The sequence below is a fragment of the Pteropus vampyrus genome, unplaced genomic scaffold, assembly GCF_000151845.1.
Source record: "Pteropus vampyrus isolate Shadow unplaced genomic scaffold, Pvam_2.0 Scaffold884, whole genome shotgun sequence".
Lineage (NCBI taxonomy): Eukaryota > Metazoa > Chordata > Mammalia > Chiroptera > Pteropodidae > Pteropus > Pteropus vampyrus.
Window position 1 is genome coordinate 112154 of NW_011889665.1, and position 20344 is coordinate 132497.

Below are 20344 nucleotides of genomic sequence, written 5' to 3' on the forward strand. Positions count from 1 at the left end.
CAGGGTCACAGAATGTTTAGGTGAAGTGTTCAACTGTTAAGTGAAAGAGGCTGGCGTACAAGCCTGAACACAGCTCTGAAAATCTCAGGGTGTTCGGTGACCACCCAACTTCGGACTAAGGGCTGGCAGCTGCACCAGCCACTGGGCCAAAGGAGTTGGCCTGTAACATTCGGACAAAGAGATTACAGTTGCAGACATGACTTGAATGGAGAAAGAGTTCAATGCAAGGCAGATGAGGCTGGCCTCCCAGGAGACTGGCAACTAATCTCCCCGGCCCTCTATCATGAGGCCTGAGCCTTGGCTCTCATGTGGTCTCCAAGAACACTGGGGCAGGCAGAGAGAGCACACCCTGTCCCTCTCACCTGCCCTGGACTGATGCTGGGGAAGAGGTGGTGCAACTCAGTAGTGGAGGGCCTCAGCAGAGTCTAGTATTGATGGAGTCTCAGCTATATGCAGGAATTCTGAGCAGTCATTTGAAGTTCAGGACACAGAATGGAACTTTGGTCGCTGAATGAAGCCCTGTGTTCATGGCTCTGTCACGGCTGTTATCACAAGCTTCCTGCCTTCAATTCCAGCAGGGATGAAGAAACCAAGTCTCCAGGGAGGCCAAGGCAGTGAGCTGGCAAGGTGGTTTCTTTTGCCCTATTGTCCAGGTGGGCAAATGTCCCAGAATTGGATGGTCTGTTAGTCACTACCCTGTCCTCACCTTGGAAATCAGCACCTGGCAAGACACTGGTAGACAACCATTTGGGTTCCAGTTCTCTCCTGCCCTGACTGTCTGCGTCGCCAATATTCATGCTTTCACTCCACATCTCTGAGCTGACAAACAAGGAAACACTAGCCGCACTTTCAATCTAGCATCTTCCCTGCTGGAGGTTTTTCTTTCTCCCTGGCTCTGTATTCGCTGGGCTCTTCTGGAAACTTGAATCGACCAGGCCCAGGGCAAGCGAAAGCACAGAGGGGAGCTCTGGCCAGGCTGAGGCCTGTTGACATCAATTCAGCCTGTCTTGGGCCTTGAGCTGGCACAAGTTAGTTGCCCAATAAATGCTCCTGGGAGGGAGGGTTAGCTATCAATAAATCACAGCTGTTGTCCATGTAGTTGATGCTGGCCAGGCCATAGATTGTCCCCTCCCCCAGCATTTTGCTGTGTCTAAATCCAAAATATATAAAGAACTCATACAACTCAACAACAACAACAACAACAAAATTATGCAATTAGAAAACTGGTAGAAGATCTGAACAGTTATTTCTTCAAAGAGGAAATACAGAGGAACAATAGACATATGAAAAGATGATTAAGTTCACTAATCATCAGAGAAATGCAAAAGAAAACCACGTTGAAATATCACTTCACACATGTCAGAACGACTACCATCAATAAAAAAGAATAATAACTGTTGGCAAGGTTGTGGAGAAAAGGGAACCTCATACATTGTTAGTGGGACTACAAATTGAAACAGCCAGTATGGAAACTGTCTAGAGGTTTCTCAAAAAATTAAAAATGGATATAGCTTTTGACTCATCATTTGCATTTCTGGGTATTTATCCAAATAAAACTGAAACAATAATTTGTAAAGATCTATGCACCCCAATATTGATGGCAGCCCAATTTACAATAGCCAAGATATGGAAGCAACCTAAATGCCCGTCAACAGACGATTGGATAAGGAAGTTATGGTTCATATATGCAATGAAATATTACTCAGCCATTGAAAAAAATGAAAATCTACCATTTGCAATGACATGGATGGAACTAGAGGTTATTATGCTGAGTAGAATAAGTCAGACAGAGAAATATAAATACCATATGATTTCACTTAATGCGGAATCTAAGAAGCAAACAAACAAAAAATTAAACAAGACTGACTCACAAATATAGAGGACAGTTTGGTGATAAACAGAGGAATTGGGGGTTGAGGGGCTGCGAGAATGAGGTGAAGGGTTAAAGAAGTACAAATTAGTAGTTGATAGATGGTTATGGGGATGGGGAGTATGGCATAGGGAATGCAGTTAGCATTAATATATTGGTTAGGTGGAAAACCAGAGGAAAAAAGAGCAAATAGGTGGATCATTTTATAATCTATATAAATGTCTAACTAATAAACTGTATACTTGAAATTAATAAAATTAAAAAATATAATAAAACCTTTCATTGAGTGAAGATAGAGCAAATACGATAAAGAGGATCAAACTTACATAAAGCAAAAAAAGTAAAAAAGGTAATTTTACTTACGTGGTTATTTTTAAATTTTATTTAAGAAGACTTCAAGATTTTTTTTTCCACTTCTCAGATATGTTAATTCCTAGAAGATAGACTCATTTAATTTCATGGTTTACTGTGGTATAGTGTGATCAGGACCCCAAACCTCAATTTACCCTTTTTAAAAATATTCTTTTTAAAACTGTTCTCTGGATAAATTGATGTTGGTTCTATCTGAAGTCTGTAACTTCTCCAAGCCGTGCTGTTAGTGTTTGCTTCTCAGAACATTACACCCATGTACACAGAGATTATGTTTTACTTAAATGTGTTATAGCTTTCTGAAAGGGAAATATCAAGCTATCAATAATTATTTACAAGGAAAATATGTTCAAAGTACACAAAATACAGTGTTAAGATAATGCCATTTATTTTAAACATATAAATATATCTCATAAATACCAATCAATTGGAAATTTTTTGGTATTAGGGAACTGTGTCATTTAATTTATGGAAGTTCAAGTGGTTATACTGATTATTTCACGATGAGATAAGATTTTAGTAAAGAAATAGCATTTCAAAGATAGAATTTGCTTAGTCATTACATAATGGAGAAACTTCTCACATTAACTGTCAGCTTTTAGAAATATTCCTTATTCTGCCATTAAAATAAGAGGAAAAATTAGTATTCTATATTCATGCTAAATGTGAGTTCTAGAAAGATAAGTCCACTATTTGGTTTCAAAAGCCATGATAAAATAACTGAGTGTTCAACAGAATGGTGTTTTTAATAACATATGCACTGTGCATGCTGAATTAGAACAATTTTGAGTCTGAGATTACTATGATCTTATAGGTAAAAAGAGAACTATTCCAATAAAAGAGCTAACAAGGACTTTGAACATTTATTTAGAGATTTCAGGGAGCCAGACACTGTATTCAGTGCTTCATATGCACTTTTTCATTTATATTCATAAGAAATTGATTAGATAGTATTGTCATCAGTGGCAGACGTGATACCTAGAGAATTTAAGAAACTTGTCCAAGGTTATCCAACCAGTTGTGGTTAAAAGAAAAATGTAATTTTGCCTTTATTATCACAGAAAATAGAAAGATATAGTCTTAAATAGCAAAACTTTGTTTTGATGGCCATTATATTTTGTATTCATTAACATTATTCTTCATGATCTTAGGATTTAGCATATTTATCACACTTGATAAAACTTTAATCAATATTGTCTTAAATGAAAAGTTCCCTAGTACCCTTAGTAATTGACAGAAGCAGGAGCTACAATTCATTTCTTGCCTACATATGTTCCTTTTTTTATTGACTGAATGATTGATTGATTGATTGGTTGATTGATTCACCTTTATCGTAACCTCATCTTACGGTCTAATTTTAGTTAGAATCTTCTAAAATATTAAAGCAATAAGGAGCCTCTCCCACAAAAGTGGTCACCTCAGAATCAGCTGGCCTTGCCCTGCTCAGATGTTATTGACTCCTTCAGAGAGTGTGTTCTGAGCTCACTGACAGTGTATTCTGTGTCTGAAAGGCACACTGTTCTTTTCCTGTGATGCTTGTTCTTTGCTGAGTGGCTAAGTCCTTCTTCTAAGACTTCAGTCATGTCTCCTTCCACTTATTCTTTCTACCCAGCTTAAATTCTCATGAGTGCTCTATAGTATAAAACAGCAGAAAGGCCTCTGCCTGTACTCATGTGTCCTGCAAGACTCATCAATCTGTTTCTGACCTGTGAACATGATCACTCAATTTCCAGGTTATAAACCTAATCTCCGGCTTATAGTTCTGGATTCAGAAACCTAGAACCAGATAAACCCATATACTTTTTCATCCTAACTTGCATTCCGTCTGACAATCCCATCTTCCAGATCTAACCTACCGCATTTGATTACTGTCATCTCTGAGTCACTGATACCTGATCCCAAATCATATTTCTTGCTAGAAATCATCACAAAACTCTGTAGCATTGTTTCACCAAATATTAAAAGCAGATAATTCCTTAATATTAACTAAACAAAAAACTATCAAAACAATAAGAATGCTTGCATTTTTTCAAAATTATTTTCTTACATCTTCAATGAAAAGCTTAAAATCACCAGAAAATTGAATAACTTTCCTTCTGTTTCGATAGATTTAGAGCTTTATAAGCATTTTGATAATTTTATTTTTCAAACTATATCTCTGGAATTAACTATCATCTAAAGAGTAGAACATTATTGGTCTCTGGCTCAAAATAACAACTATTCTAAATGGATTAGTGTTTCCTTTCTTAGTACTTTGTATCAATTGAATCAAGTAATTGGAATTTTTTCCTGAATAAATTTGCTCACTTTTATTTCTAAGATCCATCCAAATCATTGCCTGTAGTCATATTTATTTTCATTGCTCCATAGATTCCCATTGCACAAATATACTATGGTTAATATATCCTATGTACTGTCGATTGACATTTAGGTTGTTTTAACATTTTGGTACTACAAATAGTGTCCATGTCTACACTACAAAGAGTGGATTTTTTTGTACATATCTTTTTTCAGCACATGAGTGCATTGCTGTTAGGAGTAGAAATTCTGAGTGAGGGGATACGCATATGTTCACACTAAACTAATGATGTCATACTGTTTCGCCAAAATGTGGAACTTATATATATCTCATCAGCAATCTCTGAGAACTTCAGTTGTTTTGAATTTGGTTTTGTATGTCTTTCTAAAAATTGCATTTATTTATTTATTTATTTATTATGATTTTATGGTGATATTGGTTAATGAAATCAAGTAAATTTCATCTGTACTTTTTAACAGTATGGTATATATATATTTACATTTTGTGTTCACCTCCTATAGTTAGATTTCCTTATCACCACATATTTGACCCTTTTACCCAGTCTAGTTCCCCCTCAACCTTCCACCTACCTTCTGGAAACCATTAGTTTATTGTTCATGTCCATCAGAATCGGTTTGTCAGGTTCATTCATTGCTTTTAGGTTTATATCACACAATAAACAATATCATGTGATTTTCAAATTTTCTGTCTGGCTTATTTCACTTAGCATGATTATCTCGAGATCCACCCATGTTGTCGCAAATGTCAGTATTTTATCTCTTCTTACAGCTGAGTAATATTCTGTTGTACATATGCAGCGCAGCTTCTTTATCCAATCATCTATTGTAGAACACTTCAGTTGCTTCCATGTCCTGGATCTCTTTGAATAATGCTGCTGTGAGCATCAGTGTGCAAATATCTTTTCGGATATGAATTTTCAAGTCTTTGGGGTAAATAACTGGGAGAGGTATATCATATGGTAGATCAATTTCAACCCTTCTGACGAACATGTGGTGGTTTATTTTACAATTCCTTAGTAGTTAATAATCTTCAATATTTGTCTCTCTCTCTCTCTCTCTCTCTCTCTCTCTCTCTCATCTATGCATATGTATGTGTGTGTATATATATACATAATTTTTCATAATATATACATTATATATATATAATTTTTTTGCCAAATTTTATATCTTCCTCAATCTCTTCCTATTCTAACTTTATTTCCGTATTTTTGTTGTTGTTGTTGTTCTTAGGACCTTTTTTTACTTCACTCATCAATGCGTTAGAGTTCTTTACACAACTGGAGATCTTTGATTTTAAGTTTGTAGCATATCTCAGGTTCTATTCACTTCAGGTGATAATAGACTATTTCAAATTATTATGAAGTTCATTGGCTTTGTTTTTTTATATATTACTGGGTTTGTAAAAGGCCATGATCATCTGAGAAAAAAATTCCTGGGAAAAAATAAAATGAAGCAAACACAAAAGAGCTGTAAGTTTATAAAAGCTAATGTAGTTACCATATCAAGTTTCAAGATATACTTAATCTTTTGAGATTTATTACTCCTATTGATTAAAATGTATTTTGTTGAAGCAAGACATTATTTGGCCTGTTTTTGAAAAAACAATATTTAATGTCTCTTTGAAGTTTTCAGGTGTATAATGAAATATAAACTAACTAATGTAAATTATATCTTTGTTGAATATATAATCTTGCTCCAGGATTACTGGTTTCATTAATGTAAATTAATTAAAACTACTAGGGATTCTCTCATTCTTTATGACATATTAGGAATTAATTTTATTTTATAATACATTTTAAACAAAGCTAGCACTTTATTCTTATAGGCGATATAAATAGACAGTTCCAAATAACAATATATTTAGAGAAGTATGAATAAAAATTTTGAAAAGACTCATTTTAATCAGTTTTACTTAGATATGTGTTATAATGTCAGGTCAGTAGAACACAAAATTAACAGAGTTTTAAGAAATTACAGAACATTTTTTTTAAAAAGTATTTCTTATTTGCCTGAAATATCTTTGAGATTATGTCTTGCAATGCAGTCTGCAGTTTCAAAAATAAATCTGAGATTTTTAAATTGAGTGTCAATATTCCAAACAGATCTCTACCAGATGATGCTAAATACAGTTCATGAAACATAATATAGGAAAGTACACAAAATTATCACTGCTCTACAACATATAAAACCTGCTACACAAAATGCAAGCTTGTCTCAAAAGATAATATTCTATATCATACTTTGGATTGTTACATGTTTATTCATCTGAAAAACATGCAGGAATTAAATACATTTCTAATGCTACTAGAGTGTGATCAGTCTTTGAAATATATGCACCACTAGTGAATTAAGAAAGGAAAAAATGATTTGGCCATTCATCAAATAAGTTATTTTTCATAATGTATCATGTCCAAAAGCTTAAAATGTGTAAAAAGTCCTCAAACATTTTACTTAAGGAAATTTTCAGTTAGGTGAGCTACTTTTCATCTACCTTGAATGGCCTGAAATTCCTCATTTTCTAAATATATATAAGCTTGGAAAAAATAGTCCCAATTCTATTGGAAGCAATCATAATTAAAGCATTCTGATTAAATTATATACAAACTGACAAATGCAAATTGAATTACTACTATATAAATGAAATGGTTTGAAATCTCCCTTCTGTGACAATAAAAAAGACTGATTTGTATAGAGAAGGGGAAGAGTAAAAGAAATAAAATAAAACTTAAATATGCAAAATTATCTTATCTGAACACTTCGTTTGTGCTTACATAAACAGACTTGGGTTTGTCCACTCATAGTAAGAGCAACAAATCTAAAATTTGTACTTGTTCAGAACAATAAAGGCAAATATATATCAGAAACTGGTGCTAATACCTCAGAGCTCTCTACTTAAACAGGGAAAGAATGTAGGCTTAAAATGTTCAGACTCTTAAAAAATAGTGTATTTAGTAGTCATCTGTTTCATATACCCAACAGATTTTTAAAAGAGATATGAAGTCTTTTCTAAACCTACAAAATGTATGAGAATATAAAAATAGCTGAAGGGAAGGAAAGCAAAGACTACAATGGAAACCAGAGAAAAAAGTTATCATGATACATGTGTATTGCATTCAATTTCTAAAATTGCAAAGATGAATTCAATATTTGACTCTGAGGCTCCTGCAGATCTAAAGGAAAACATTATTAGCTACAACATAGGCTGTGACCATATAATGAAAATATATCAGTTGTTAGGAAAAAACAATTTTCTTGACATTTGTTTTTACCAGTATGGTTAAATAAATGAAAAAACTGATAGATGCCTAACTTTCACAAAGGTATTATCAAATCTAAGCTCCTAATTTTGACAAGAAGGGATGTTTCTAGGATAATGATGGGTCATGTTACTCTTAATGTTGTAATCAGCCCCAAGAAAGTACCTGAAAGAATATTTGACTTATCTGAAAATAAATAATTAATTCAAGTATTACATGGAAAGTCTTGATTAAACAGGTTAAAAGACATGGCTATATGTAAAAATAAATAAACATATAAAATTTTAAATGAATACCAATTTGAGATGTTCAGGTTATGGGGTAACATAGCACCTACCCAGACAAAATTTGAATTCTAGTTGAGAAATTTGACACATAAATATATGACAACAGTATAATGTGGTTAAGTGCCAAATCAGACACACAGTAGTACAGTTATAGGGTCATAGTCAAGAAGGCAATGAACCGTCGGGCACCTATGTATATTCACTTTTTTCAAGTTACAAACTATATGAGTTCAGATGACATGGCAATCATGAAGATAACCATAGTTAGTAAGATCTCCAAAGAGATACTACTGTCTTGAAACAATGAAAAGTGTTTGTATAAAGTGGATGTCCTATAGTTGGCAAAGGAGGATCAAAAGTAATATATTATGAGATCTTAATTCAGATTGGTACTTGTTTATGTCTCCATTATGTAGAACAATGAGGTAGAAAATTGCCACAAAATATTACACAGGCTTCAAGTGATATAGACCACCTAATCTGTGATACTTAAATGATGCTATGGATTTCAAAATGAAGTATTCTGGTTATTTGAATTTTAAAATATAGCTCTCAAATATAATAGTATTTTTAGGGCATTTGGCATTTTTTTCTCCATGCCATTATTTTCTAAGGTAAATAACATACAAACTATCAGAAATGATTAAAGACATTCAAGGATTCCTAGTTCTAAAGCAATATTGGCATAATAGAAGACAACCGTGGCCAGGAGTAATAAAAAATAGCATCCTGTATAGAGTTAAGAGCAGATCCGGTCCTGAATCCAAGTGATTTGACTCCCAGCCCAGTGTTCTTCCACCTGGGAGATATAGAGCATAGTCTCCAGGCCACAATGCAAGGCTGTAAATCCTGGTCTCACCACTGACTAGTTGTATACCATGGGCAGGTTACATTTGACTCTGTGAATCAGTGTTCTCTTCATTAAATTGAGAACAGTCATAGTAGCTACGTCATGGGTTATTTAGGGAAATAAAATAATTTTCTGAGTAGCATTTAGAGGACCTAGCATAGCATTATTGGAGCTTAGTGTGGGCCCCTCTAAATATGCCAAAGTTGTGTATTGAAATTTTGAATTAAAGTTATGTAAAAAGCAGTCAGCATCAGAGAGGACATTCTGATCACCTATGTCCCTCTGAAAGCAGAAAACAACCATCTCATGCAAAAGGTACTTTCTCTGCACCAGAAGGTAAGAGAAACATCTTTAGCACCAGAGACAGAGAATATGGGGCTGAGAAGCCTATATAAGAAAACTGTTTTTTTTTTTTTTTACTGATATACTACCTCAAGCCCTAACTCAAATTATCCTTTACTAATTAAGCACAAAAGCCCAAATTTCTTTATCCTGTCAAATCCTCATCAATTTATTGTTTCATCCTCTAACTGGTACAAAAATCTGCCTGTTTTGGTCTTTTTCTTAGATCCCATATCTTTGAGAACTCCTTGTGTACATATATAATCAAATTTAATTTTCTTGTTATTTTTTCAATTTAATTCTTAGATAAGCCAGAAGAACCTATAAGGGTAGCGGAAAACATCTACCTCCCCAATAGTGTAATCATGAGGTAAGTGTTTGTTATCAGTAGCACTTTTGACATGAGTCAGGTATGAGTCTGGCCTAGGAAAAGATGCTACACTGGGGAAACACATGAATATGCTGCAATTATTTTCCTTCCATCAGTCTCACATAATCAGGCTAGGTCTGGGAAATAGGAGCCCTCAGAAGCCCTAATCTCTGTCTCGAAACAAATTATATTGCTGTCTGCATTGTTACCCTTGCATATTTCTATACTTTTGCCATTAAGGAAATTTTCATCCTCTTACACTGGCCGTGGCTTTTTTCTCTCAGTAGCAGCATTTTCCTAAAACATCTTGTCACCATTTCATGCTTATTTAGGAAATGTGATAAAGAATTAGAGATTTGTGAGCATCAAGAACTCTCCCTTTCTTGATGCTTTTTCAAAGTATTACTTTCTTGTTCATAAATTTAAATATATCATCTTTAATAACTCAAGAATGCAATGTTCATAGTCTTTTTGACATCTGGGAGACATTTAGCCAACATTTTAATTCAATTTTTATACCCTTGAGTTTTTCATATCTACAACTTGTAGAAGGAGAGATTAATCCTTATTGCATTAACTTCTGGGAAAATGTCAAGTTTTAAAAATTAATCTTGATCATATTTTGCCTCTCCTTATATTTGCATTAAATTAGATTAATGGTTTCATTTAAAATAGTATACAATAAACTGGATAACTCAGTTAATAAATTGAAAGGTGTTTCTAATACCAGATCCGACTTGTTACCTTAATAGAGGGGATTATAATTCACATAGGACATCTCAATTCTAATATCATTTGTTCGCCTTGATAATTATTTCCTAGGTTTTCACAGACTTAATATGTTCTGTTATTTTCTGCCAACATTCTACATCTGATAAGGTTCCAATCCTCCCTTTCCATGAGAAGCAACAAATGGTATAGATATTACAAGAAAAGCCTTGAACTACAGTAAATCTAACTTTGAATTCTGTCTTCCCTGGCTGAGTGATACTTGGAAAGTTACCCAATTGTTCTAATCTTCATTTTTACAACAATACAATTAGGAATAATTGCAACTAACTTGTAATTAGATGTTTCCTTTATTTGTTAGTTTGATTTTTTTTTTTTTGCTTATCTATTTATATAAATTCTGTAGGCTAAAATAAGTAAAGATTTTTTACACTTCTCAAAAAGTAATAAGGGTAAATAAATGGCTACTATTGCTACTGGTAAGGAATATATATTGATGACTATTTCTCAAAGGCCCAAGAGGGACTTAAAGGTTAAGTTCAATCTTCTTTATTTCACACAGAAAATTATGAATAATATGACAAAGATACATGACTTTTTAATTTTGTTTATGTTGGCCAAATAGTTGCTTTCAAAACATTCTTTCTACATCTAGACATCGTCTCTCTGAGTGAAAAAACAATGTTGTAAATATTTGCTTTAATTTCTTGCTTGTCCCTTAATCATTTATAACGTCTTTGTCACAGTAGTCTATTATTCTGATGTAACCAACTCTATCAGTCATTTTTCGTTAGAACAGGAGACTCCAATTAGTGTTATTCAACTATGGCCTACCTCCAGAGAATGATAAATCATAATCTTCTAGGTGATTCTGACATATACTCCTTTCAGGCTGAGAAGCGGATATATGGTCCCACAGTGAGCATCACAGCCAAACTGGTACTGGTATCACTGATGATGTGTTGGAGAATAAATATTCAAAACTACAGCTATATAAGCAAGAAATATCAATACAGTAACACAAATCTTTGCTTCCGAATGTCAATATGAGACTCGCATTCAAATTAAATTAGGAAAACTGGATACCACTGATGAATAACAGCTTTGAAAATAATGGTTTTCATGCTCTAACATTATTGATGATGTTCCTCCCCACCTTTGGAATTTTTCTTTGACTGTGTTAAATATACATCACATGAAAGTTACCATTTTAACCATTTAAAGCGTACAATTCAGTTCCATTAGGTACATTCACTCTGTTCTGAAACTGTCACCACCACTTATATCTAGTACTTTTTCATCCTCCCAAATTGAAACTCTGTGACCATTAAACAATAACTTATCAATTCACCCTCATTAGGCCCTCGTAATCACCGTTCTATTTTCTGTTTCTATGAATTGGACTACTCTACGAACCCCAAACCATATAGTATTTGTCCTGTGTCTGGCTGATTTTACTTAACACAAGTTTTCTTTAAGAAGAATAACAGTCCATTGTATGTATATACCACATTTTATTCGTCCATTCATCTGTTAATGAGTGTTTCTAAACTTTAAGTTACTGTGAATAATAATGCCATGAATATTGACATGCAAATTCTTGTTCAAATCCCTGCTTTTAATTCTTTTGGATATATACTAAGAGCTATAATTTTAACTGATATTAATTCTTGTATTAAAGGCTAAAGTGGGAAATTACCACTTTACTTTTTTCTCTCTCTTCTAGCAATTAAAACGACTGACCAATGAAAATCAATTTGGTAGATTTAGCTGTAAGTTATCAGCCTTAACCCATAGTAAATAGAGAGGATATTCCCATATTAATTCTTTTGTCCATTGTCCTTTTAACACCGTCCAAGTTTTATGTTAACATGACATAAACATTCATAATTTTGAGTCAGAAATTAAATCCCTACATGTTTATGTAGATAAAAGACTTATTTATTTACTTTTTTTTTTTGGTCTACTTTACTAGAATGTTAATTGTTTAAGGGCAGATGGACTGTTTTCTTTTTCTCTATATTTTTTTGCACATGTTGTATGAGACTATTAAACAGAAAACACAGATGACTAATTCCTAACCCACATAAACGTCAAGATAATATATGTAATTTTTAACTTATTAAGATTGTGTTAATATTGTTATGCAACAGTAGATCACTAATATACATGGCTTCAATAATAAGAGCATTGAATTGCAAACTTGTGATAGATCAAATTACATACAAAATAAGTTTAATACAAGGAAAAAGATGTTAGTTATATTCTGGAATAATTTTCATGAACTAAATTTTTTTTTTGTAGAATTAGACATTACTTAAATTGTTTACTTGTCTGTCTTGCTACCATGTGTGAAAAGGGCTAAATTTTGTGCTTCCCATAATTAGTTTCTTGATCCTTATAAAGTACAGAAATATAAAGTCTGCAGCTAATGAACTTTCATCTTTAACATAAAAAAATGCCATCTTTTATTTCAAACTTTAAAGATAATATTTCCTGTATATTTTTCTACAATCTGGATAGAAACGATTAATACTAGTAAAAATAACTTGCATAATTTAAGAAAGAATTTACATCCAATGCATACCACTCAAAGCATTTCAAATACTCCTTGTTAGTAAATGTTTAAACGGATTTACTTCTAGACAAAATATCTCATTATGAACCTTTGTCTTAATTATTCCAACATACTTCTTTCTGCCAGAATCAAAATGTAGCATAAAAATGCAGTTTTCTCCAGGCTAGATTTGAATGAGCCTCTATGATAATGAGCATTAGATTACAAAATTTTAATTCTTTTCTATTTGTTGCCAGGCAGGAAGCATTTTATTTTATTTTATGCTCTGGAAAGGACCAATTACATGACTCAAACAAATTACGTATTCCCTTTGGAGACAAATGTAATTTAAATACAAATGAAGCAAAAAGAAGTCAAGATCTGTACAATCAGATGGCAGAGAGGATATAAAGATAACAAAATTGGATAGAATGTACGGAACATAAATTCATATGGAAAGTGGTGGAAGTAAACAATTGGACACTACATGTTCTATTTAATAAAAGTAACTACTATGCAATAATGCATGTCCAGCGAGATCTTAAAGTAGAAAGGAAATTCAAAATTTTATGTGAATTCCATAACCCTTTTACATTGACAACCATAGGAAGTTTTCTTTTTAAAGCTTCATCTGACTTGGTTTGATCTATGGGCTTGTTCTATGACCGGCAGTTTATAAGACTTAGAGTAAACTATCTGAAAGGTGTTTTCCTGTTCTACCATTATCAGTTTGATATAATATGATTTGCAATAGCATTTCTTCTTTTCTTTCTGCTGGGTACAATCAAAACTATCTATTAATTTTAGAAACCTAGAATTATAGCTCAATAAAGGATTTCTCAAAAGGTCTTAATAAAACATATCTTTCTCTTGCTGTTAATTCATATCATTGTAATTCATTATTTTATAATAAACAGTGCATCATTAATCTTCTTCCAATTGACTTTTTAACACCTATTTTAAAACAAGTAGCTGCTGAGTGTCTGAAATTCAAGAATTCTATTTTATTAAAGCTAGATTTACTGCTGATAGAATTGAGAACAAACTTTTACAATAAAAGAGGCAGGTAGTGGAACTATATAGCTGTAGTGATGAAGCTTAAGATTCAAGAGATCAACTGGATTCCCACTGTCAAGAAAAGGATTACTAAGATCATGCTTGAAGAAATGGTTATAACTCTAACAAATATGGACCTAGAACATTGGAAAGACAGATGGTTTCATCTTTTAAAAATGTCCTCCAGAAAGTTCTTCACCAGAAGCTCTTTCACAAAGCTTATGTAAGATGTGTTTCATGCCCATGTTCCTGACATATTCCTGATGGCAGTGTTAGCTCCTATTTTTCCTCCAAGAACAACACTAAGGGCATTATTGGCCATTTTAAACAAAAACCACAAATTTTGACTGAAATTTATCACTTCCTAAATTAATATTAATACTTAAATAGAGACTAGATAATAATTCAATTAAAGCCCTCAGTTTTAATAGATATCAAATTTAAATGTTATTACTTCATTATCTTACTGTTTGCACTGTCGTTATCACCCCTAAGTTTCACATGTAAAACAGCTGCATATTTTTGAAGATTAATGAACTTTGTGTTTTAGAGTACTTTTCAGTTTCAAGAAAAATTGAGCACAGTATGCAGTTCCATGTGCATTACCCACCTCCAGTTTCTCCTATTATTTATGTCTTGCATTAATATGGTCTATTTGGTAAAATTGATGAAACAATATTGATACATTATTAACTAAAGTCCACATTTTACACAAGGTTTCATTCTTTGTGTTGTAAGTGCTACTGAGTTTACACGCATGTATAATGTCTTATGTTCATAATTACTGTATCATACAAGAAGGGCAGTTTCAGTGACCAAATAAAATCTCCTGTTCACCTATTCATCGTCACATCCCCTGAATCTGCCACCACTGCTCATTTTCCTGTCTGTATACTTTTGCCTTTTCCAGAATGTAAAATGTTTAAATCATATAGGAAGAAGGTAATATTTTTGGACTGGCTTCCTTTCTTAACAATATATACTTTAGTTTCCCTCATACCATTTGTGGCTTGATATTTTTATTGCTGAATCATAAAACAAGGATTTACTACAAACAGCTGCATTTTTGGAAGAAGATAATTGATCAAAATCACTCCAAATCTCCTGTATAGAAGTAAATCCGTGCATATAAAGTATAACCCAGGAAATTTAACTACTACAGAATTTATATGCAAAATACTATCACATAATTTTATCACGGATGTATAAAATAATTCATAGATATCTGTTTAACATTTCCATTATTATTTGAAAATATATACTACAATAAGTCTCTCTCAATTAAACTCTTGTTAACATCTTTGTCCTCTGAATAATGGCTGTACTAAAATAACAGAACTTGTAATTTTCCAATGTTAGACCCAGGTTTGACATTTTACATATAGATGACACAATTATTCTACAATTTAAAATCTACTTTATTTTTAGGTTCATGAAGTAACAATAATAGTAAATGTTTTGTGTGTCACATAATTCTTTTAAATGCCATAAAAGTGGTTTTAAATAGATGCTATAAAGCCACACTGGAATTCGATGGGGCTCTATTACTTTCCTTCTACTGAGAGAAGAATCTAATTTAGTCTCACATGTTAGTATTCAATATATTTTCAAATCAGTACCAATTAAGAAATGGTATCTTTATCTACTATGAGGTAATTTAATGAAAATGGAAAAAAAATACACCACCTGGAATTCCTATTATATGTAACCTTGGAGTAATTTCATATAGGTGATTTAATTTTACATGTTTCACTGAGAAAACTGTTTTGAATTGACATAGAGCAGAAAAGAGATTCTGACTTTCCCGGAATTTTTAAGATGGATTGTAGATAATAAAATTAAGAAAGGATCAAATGCTTAAACACTGCTTTTTACAACCTTCCCAAACTGTCCTTACTATTGTTAAGAGTTTTGCTTCTATTAAGAGCCATGTAGTTTCCTCATTTTGAGGACAGGAAAATGTAAGCCCTGCAGATATACACAATTCCTCAAGACCAGAAAACTACATCTGTAATTAAGCATGCCTATGTATTTGTTTGTTTTATTCATTGTTCTCAATAGAGTTTCTCTCCTCTCTCTTAGTTATTGGCTGTCAAACTTTAAAACCATAAGAGAATTAGCTGAAAAACTTATTAAAATATTTGGATTTTTTGGATCATCCTTACGGATTCTGATTTAGTACATTCATGAGGCCAGACCTAGCAATATCATTTGTAAAACATCACTCTTTCAATAGTTAAAAAGGCAAGCTTTCCTATGTCCAAAGCAAGATTTTAGAAGTGCCCTAAAAACACTGAAAAGTTTATTATCTTCAGTTAAATTCATCTCTCATATTGGACAATAAATCTAAATTAAATTAGAAAACAATCTTAGCAAACAGTGATGCGCTCTGCATATAGAGTTATTTTATATTATAGTAATAGTTTACAGATAGCTTTTTTTATTCTTTAAAATCAAGAGCAATAATTCTCCCTGAAATATTGTACCTTCTCAGTAAAAATCTCTTAGTCCTAACTTGTGCAGTTTGTATAAGAATGATGATAACGTTCCTCAGTGTATAGAGTATTTTAAATCTCTTGAATAATGAAATGTTAACTAGAACTACTCTTTCGTCATTTCCTTGGTCCTTGTTATAAAATTGTTTTTAGTTTTCATAGTCTATAAACATAAACTTCTGGATTTTTAATTATGCTTTTTCTCTCTGTTTGCATATCAGGAGGTGGATTGTTATTCCTTTATAGTTCTTACACAATCAACACTATTTTTATTCTTCAAGAGAAAGTGATTCAGAAACGTATTTTTAAATATAAACTGTATAAAAGTTTTGATTCTTCATTTGTTACAAGTGCAAGTTACTTAATAAGCAAACGGTGAATTTTTTACTTTAAAAGAGAACTGATAAGATAACTTTCTTCACTGAGGGAATTTGAATTTTTTTAAAATGTTAATATATATATAGTATTCTTATTTTGGATTTGATGTATTAAGTTGAATAATGTTAGAAATTGAAAATGACACAATATTTTTTCTAAACATTAGCAAAATATCAACTTTTTCAAGAGCTTAATAAAAATATGTTTGGTACATTACCACTTACCTAAATAAAAAATAACAGTTTGAGTTTCCTTTATAGAAAATGCATTTTAAAATACATGAATCCTTCAGAATGAAAATAAGTGTGGTGTTGAACCATCCAAAGTTTAATAGTTTAAAGATCAATGTTGATACATATCCATTTCAAATGAATACTTAATGCATGTCTTAAATTGCTAGCATATTTGTTTGGAGAAGTTGTAAACAACTGTCTTTCACAAAATTTTTGGTAAACTGTGAGAGACACTGCATTTCCCATTCAAAATCAATGTTCACATTTAGACTCTATGATCTATTTTAGATGTATTGACCTTTCCATGATATTCAACACTAAAACAGATGACAAGTGAATCTCAGTATGTATGAGTCTTAGTCCTTCATCATGAGATGGAGGGCGAATGTCAGTCTTCCAAATGCCAACTCGAACTGCAAGAGTCCCTTTATTCTAAAGTAATATTATGTGTTTGAATTACTATTAGAACTTGTATATTTCTATTTGGAGTAAACAAAAGATATATAAAATATATTTTCTGATTATGACAGTACAACTAATTTTCAAAAGATCTAAATATGTAACTTACCAAAAAACCTCACATCAGATATGATCATATGGTAGCAATTATATTGTGACTCACAGAACTCCAACAATATTCAGCACATTAACCAAGATCATCCTCGGAAGTCTATCGCTGAGTTTATGTAAAGCACATGCTTCCAAAGGGCTGCTTACAGATAAAGAATGAGAAATGCAGAGATGCTACGGGAGGTCCCCTCCTGGGAGACACCTGATTTATCTGCCATCTCACTATGAATTGAGAACTTCCTGCCCATCATGCAGAAGCTCACTTAAATGACAGAATAGTCACTTAAAAGACACAGCAGGCTAGGATTGTACTAGCCCTCTTTTTCAATTGGAGTCAGAACGCATGTAGTTTGAAGGTTGACCCTGCTTCCTATTCATTTCTTTCACACAGGAATATCACCTAACAAAATATTTGCTTGCTAAATCTCATTTTGATATATAATAGTTAGAACACAAACCTGCAATAACTACTAACACAGAATATTAAGAAATTAAAGTTTAAAAGTAGTATTAGTATTTTAAAATATAGAAATTAAATTCAAAGTATTCCTAATCACTTACAAAAAGACTTCTGGGGATAATAAAGATGAAGATGTTGAAAAGATATTGCTATAGAACATTAATATATGTTGATATAGGTATTAGATATATTGATATATAATAATGATGATAAGTAAATTCAATAGATGTAATACATATTCATTTACGTGGAGTCAGAAATGAATAAGAAAACCTTGATTGTTATAGTATACCATTATTTCAATATGATTACAATGTAGAAGTGTACCATATGTTATCGGATATTTTAAAATAGTATGAGATACTGCAGTTAATATTTCTATCAAGTCAGCAGCTACACGATTGCTACCACTCTTTTCTTCCACGTCACTGGCAGACACAACAAGTTATACAGAGTTCTAATTATAAAAAGGAAAGCATTATTTGTCATATCTGTCTAAAAGAGTTTAGTTCAATTTCAATTGAAGGGTAGCAGAATATGCTACCCTAAATTACAACAGTAGAAGTTTAGGTCATACCACCCCAAAATATACCACATTGGTATATTGATTTCTTTGAGCAATAGGCAATTTAAAAACAGCAAATCTGGGGAGAGGTTTTCTCTGAACTCCCCTTATCTACCTAAAGACAGATCTCTCAAATAGATCTCAATTGTCATCAATCCTCTCTCCCTAGGAGCTTCATCAACTAGCAAAGAGTTATTCTCAACACAGGAGAACAAACTAGAAGTGAACACAACATTAAGACAAACTTTGTCACAAAATATCAGATCTTCTATCTACTCTTCTAAGAACCGATTTATTTATCCAAAGAGGCACTTACTCTCCTTATAGGCTTATACAGCCCCCTTCCCATTCCCTATTAAGATAATATTTAATCCTGAATTCTAAAGCCACCTCTTTGAGTTGCTCATTTTTCCTAGGTATCTCCCATATATACAAAAAGAATACATGCTAATAAATTTGCATTTGTTTTTCTCTTGTTAATTTATTTTTTTATTACAGAGTCTCAGCTAAGCACTCAGAAGGGTACAGGGACAATAATTTGTCCTACCCTACACAGTCACACTACTTAAAATAGATATCAAAAGCTAAAATTGATAAAGACTCAGAAGACAGTGCCTAGAAAATAATGTAAGGGAATAAATATAGTCATAATAATCTCCACATAAAAACTGACTTTCTAACTTTCACAGCTATCCAAATATGAATAGGTGAATTCCTCCCTACTTTAAGTTTTTTAAAAGAGACAGGTCGACATTGAGGTAAGAATATTAGAAAAATCAAGTTTTAAATTATTATGCTAACTAAAAGATCTCTATGGTATATATCATCCTTTATATGATATGACTCTAAGAACAGAATTTTGATAAATAAGATTATCCTCTTTACTTCCAGTGAAAATCAAACTGAGGAAATGGTTTAAATTAGGATATGAGATTGAATATAGATATAGAGAATCTTCTTAATTGCCTGCATGGTAATAATTTAAAATTTATGCTTATTTATTGGGGTGTGGGGTGAGAGGGGCTAATACTTGAACTCAATTCATTGAAAAAGATATCGAGGTCATCTGGAGATGATTTTGAGAAAGAGGTGTTTCAATACAAAAGTTAAAGAAAATGCCATTAACCATTAACTCCTTAAGAAATTTGTTTCAAGAAAAGAGAAGTGAGGAAAAAATAAATAAAAAATTATTAGAGCATGCAAAGTCGAAGGCACTGAAATTACTGATATTTCCTTTTATCTCACAAAGGAAAACTGAAAGAACCAAATACAAAATTAACAATGTATTAAATATTTGTTATAATTTTGGAATTGTGTGTTGGTCATATGTTTCTAAATAATGTGAATGTTGTTTACAATTCTATAATGTATTAATAAATAATATAATTAATATACGGTATGGTACAATACGATACTATGTGATAAAGTGTAATATTGAATGTCAGTTGTTACTGGAGGAAAGAGAATCCAGAAGAATAGGGGTGGCTTAAAAGGGAGAAGTTGGGAATGAACAAAGCAAGAAATGGGAACTAGGAAAAAAAGAAAAAACTTAGTAGGACATAGCAGAATATTGTATAGTAAATTAGTAGGAAGCTTTAGAGGAATAAAGATGAGATGTTTTTACTATTTTTATTTTT